Genomic DNA, 4,986 nt, shown 5'->3' with positions numbered 1-4,986 from the left:
GTGTTGTATGTGGGCCAAAGGAAAAGTGTGGACTGGATCTGGGGCAGAAAACAATTGCTATGTGAGTGTGTCTTTTTGAATAACAAAGGACAAAAGCACACACAAATATCATATTCAAAATATCCTTGTAAACACAGGCGGTTATGTCTTAAGTCCCAGTTATTTAGACACATAACCCAAGGATATTGTTTTTCATGCTAAACCTGTTTAATACTTTGGATTTAGATTTTATTATTATTATTATTATTATTATTATTATTATTATTAATTCTACATCTTATCATTGCTAGGTGTTTTCATTTTTCATAATTTACATATTTACATGCTGTAATGTTGATTTTCAATGAATTATCTGACTAATAATTTGCTTGTTGTTTTCTAATCTAACCCTCACAATTTTGCTAGCATGTTAGTGCTAAACAAATATCATGGGAGTCTATAAATATACACCAAGTGCATACTCAAATACCTTACCTCAGTTAGCCTACCTCTCTTTCTACAAGTTGCACTCAATTAAATAATTGATAATCCAGTGCATATTGAACCTAAAACTAACGTTGGCACGCTATAGAACCGACTATAACAAATGTGATCTACCAAACAGCCTAAAAATCTAAAAAGAGAAATAGAGTTAGAAATAAAATCAGAGCAGCTTCTATTGGTTCGCGTCAATACCATCACAGATCATGACTAATTCAACAACAGCGAAAACATCAAATAATGAAACAATCACACAAACATACAAACACACAAAACCACCCAGGTCTTAATAAACTAGCCACGTTTTCCTCACATGCATGCTTGCAGACGTTAACTGCTCACCTCTCCTCAGAAAACTCGCTGGGGCTTTGTCCAAAAGATTTGATGACTCTCTATTCATGGTTTCTCCCGACAGTGATTTAAGACAGACCTCTAAGGCAGCGTTTCCCAACTCCAGCCCCTTCTCCCACCTCTCCCCCACAGCGTTTGTTCTATTTGACAGTGAGTGCCCTGCGAAGTGGACATCACAGGATTCCGCCATGATTCTAGTGCGAAACAAAAATGAGTGTATATGTTATATTTATTTACAGAGATGATGTCACACTTCACGCTTCTCTAGGCAAGGCAAGGCAAGTTTATTTATATAGCACATTTCATACAATGTAATTCAAAGTGCTTACATAAAAGGAAGTAGAATAATCATAAAAAACAATATTATATTAAAACAATAATAAAAACAATAATCACAAAAAAGGAAGTAGAACAATCATAAAAACAATGATCACAATAAAACAAAGAATGTAAAATGTGATTGATTTAATGATTTAAAAATAATTTAAAAATTGATTTAAAATAAATTTAAGACAGTTAAAAACAGAAAATGATTATACATAGTGCTATCAGTTCGGATGAAGCACGGTGCTCATTCAGTAAATGCACAGCTAAACAGATGAGTTTTGAGTCTAGATTTAAATGTAGCTAATGTTTTAGCACATTTGATCTCTTCTGGAAGCTGATTCCAACTGCGGGCAGCATAATAGCTAAAAGCTGATTCCCCTTGTTTTGTGTGAACCCTTGGTATTTCTAACTGACTCGATCCTAATGATCTGAGTGGTCTGTTAGGTTTATATTCAGTGAGCATATCTGCAATGTAATTAAGTCATAGTAAGTGCAAATCCATGAATCTGAAGTGAGGAAAAATTAAACGGATTTCCCCTGCTCAGGGAGTAGGGAACAATGAACACTGTGTAGGCGATTTAATGACCCACATCAAGAGAGCTTTGCTGATAACTATGCAAATAATTAATAACCACTGTCGTGGAAAAAAAAAATCTGTTATTAAATGTGAGACGGAGAGTGGAAAACACAGTGAGAAAGACAGTACAATACAGTACTGTCTCGGCTACTGATAAAGTCTGTCCAAGGATCTTGACCATCAATCTTTTCCGATAGTTCGAACCGGTCATGGCCATTCTCTGCATCCTCTCTTGTAACATTTACAAGGTTTAGGCTAAATAAAATAAAATGCACATGCAATTTAAATATATGACTGAGAGAGAGGTCTGACAAAAACCCGTTTTAGCGAGGTGTTTATTATAAATAAAATGAAAATTGAAGCACATAGCGCTTTCAGAGTGCAAGGGTTGTGGTGGGACATCATGCCCGGGATGTGGATGTCAGACAAACAAAAGAAGTGAGGAATGTGTTTAACATTTAACAGCAGCAGTCACGGAGATGATGAGGCGAACACCAGTGATCACGACCACGCCTCTCGTTTCTCATGCCCGCGTTCTGTGTGTCTGCTGGGCGGCGATCAAACAGACAGGACAGCACTGTCAGCAGCGGAGATAGTAAAGCCCAATCGGTCAAGTGCTTGTTGCAGGGATCCGTCTACAGTGAAAACGACTCTAATCATAAAGTCTTTCCGAGTCACAGGGCTCAAGTCCAAGTCAAGTCTCGAGTCATTGCTGTCAAAGTCTAAGTCGAGTCTCAAGTCTTCTTTAATTATGTCGAGTCGAGTCGCAAGTCATCAAATTTGGAACTCGAGTCCGAGTCCAGTCTCGAGTCATGTGACTCGAGTCCACACCCCTGCCTTTTTGTGTGAAACCTTTCCCGCATTGATCACATGTGTACGGTTTCTCTCCAGTGTGGATCCTCTTATGTGTATTCAGGTGTCCTGAATGACAGAATCTCTTGTCGCAGTGTGAACACTTGTACGGTTCTTCTCCAGTGTGAATCATCTCATGCACTTTTAAACTGCTTGCTAAAAAAAAAGTCTTTTCACACTCAAAGCACATGTACTCTCTCATACCAGTGTTTCACGAGTTCACGCTTACATATAATTAGCCGGAGTATAGTAATGCATGTTTGGCGTGCTGTCCGGGGAAGGGCTCCGAGCTCGGGATTGGCCCGAACCCAGAGAACCCCCCTTAGGTGTAGTGAGAACTCGGAGTGAGGAGATGGGGTGGTGGAGGGATGCTGATAAACCGTCAAAAGGATAGAGGTAAGTCAGCTGTATTTGAATGCATAGCGTTGATTGACTTGAGTGGACTCCTGTTGTGTTAATTAGGCTAGGTATCTGACGCGCTCATCCCGAACCTTGTTAATAAAACATCATGTATTTTCAGATGTACTTTTAAATGTCGAAGACATTAAAAAAAACTTTTTCCACACAAATAACATGAATGTGGCTTCTCTTTTGTATGAACTTTCAGGTGTCTCTTCAGGTCTGAAGCCCACAAAAATGTTTTGCTGCATTGATCACAGGCGTAAAGCTTCTCTCCGGTGTGGATGTTCATGTGTCCTCTAAAGGTTGATGACTGTGTAAAACTCTTCCCACATTAGTCACAAGTGTATGGCTTCTCTCCAGTATGAACTCTGATATGCTCTTTAAGGTGTCCTTTTAGTGCAAAACTCTTCCCACACTGATCACACGTGTACGGTTTCTCTCCAGTATGGATCTTCTCATGTCTATTCAGATGTCCTGACAGACTGAATCTCTTGTCACAGTGTGAACACTTGTATTTTTTTTTCTCCAGTGTGGATGTTCATGTGGTCTTTAAGGTTTATTGACTGTGGAAAACTGTTTCCACAATGATCACATGTGTACGGTTTCTCTCCAGTATGAATTCTCATGTGAACATCAAGACCATATTTGGTTGTCAAACTCTTTCCACACTGAGTGCAGGTAAAAGATTTCATGGCTCTTCTTTTCTTTAGATCTTTCTGTTTGGTTTGAGTGCTGCTCAAACGTTTTTCTCTACTTTTGACATGATTTTTCTCCTCATATTCACTCAGTTCTTGACTGTCCTTCTTTTCCTCCATCAACTCTGAAATAAAAGTAAAAATGGATCAGTTTTTTTTCAGTAACTCTTGGTAACCCTGATGAACCCTGATGTTACAGTGTAAAATAGACAACTGTTATACACAAATTTGATGTAATTTTATAAACTATTTGTCCCTGAAACTCTCCATGAATGAGATACATTGATCTTTAAATGATTATTTTTAAAACGTCATAAATCGGTGTCAGTGCCGTTGTTACGGAGTGTGCAGAGATGAGGCGTGAGACGGGCGGAACCATTTGCAAACTTTTAATCAACATCGACAAAGACATGGTCAAGGCAGGCAGGGTCAGACAATGGCAAACGGGTATACAGACAGCAAGACAAAGAGTAATCCGTAACACAGGTGAGGGTCGATCCACGGCAAACGTTATCCGAAGGGTGAGACAATAGAATAATCCAGACAGGCGAGAGTTCCGATTGGCAGGCAGGGAGACAGACAAGACGATATATAACAAAGCGTGGGTACAAGACTCGGATGACAAAGGGACTAGACTAAACTAGACAACACGACTTACTTACTCGGCCCTGCGTGACAGGAAGACTGGGGTTTAAATAGTGTCTCTGTTTGGAAGTAGGTGAAGGCCACAATGGCTGATGGGGAACGTAGTCCGGGGTGTAGTGTAACAGTCAGTGAGATGTAAAATGTCACAGCGACCTCTGGTGTCAGACAGACTGACGTTACGGTGTGGGCTCGTGACAGCCATACGCTTACATGGCCCTTTGTCCCGATAAACAGTAAAGACAAGGGACATAAGTGTCACTTCTGATTCGTCCTCTTTTCTCCACCTTGTTTCACATCTGTTTCAGTTTGTGTGACCAACTCTGTGTTTCCATATTCCTACTATTACTACCACTCATAAACCACGCACCACACACTTTAGGCAGCACAATCCTAACAACCTGTGCACTTTGCCTAAAATACTACGTAAATTCACTTATAAATTAATCATAGAACTTTTATTAACAAAATGAATAAAAATAGTGTGCACCATACTATGTGCCAAATATAAAATAGCTTAGGCTGCATAAAGTTTAAATAGCATTTATAAAAATGAAAATCTATTTCAGAAAATATATTGCCGCTAATTTGAAAGTGAAAGTAAAATGTGCACAGCACATTTATAATCTACTTAAAAGTGAAGGACAGTGAAAAAAAGTT

General features: G+C 39.1%; 1 pseudogene; it reads right to left on the bottom strand.

Annotated features, from left to right (window-relative positions):
- Positions 1 to 3,713, bottom strand: part of LOC127160070 (zinc finger protein 850-like) — a 41,688-nt pseudogene extending 37,975 nt beyond the window's left edge.
- Between the last annotated feature and the right edge of the window lie 1,273 nt (positions 3,714 to 4,986).

This window comes from Labeo rohita, unplaced genomic scaffold (genome assembly GCF_022985175.1).
Source record: "Labeo rohita strain BAU-BD-2019 unplaced genomic scaffold, IGBB_LRoh.1.0 scaffold_286, whole genome shotgun sequence".
Taxonomy (NCBI): Eukaryota; Metazoa; Chordata; class Actinopteri; order Cypriniformes; family Cyprinidae; genus Labeo; species Labeo rohita.
Note: the sequence above shows the minus strand (reverse complement) of the source record. Positions and strands in the feature narration are given on the sequence as shown.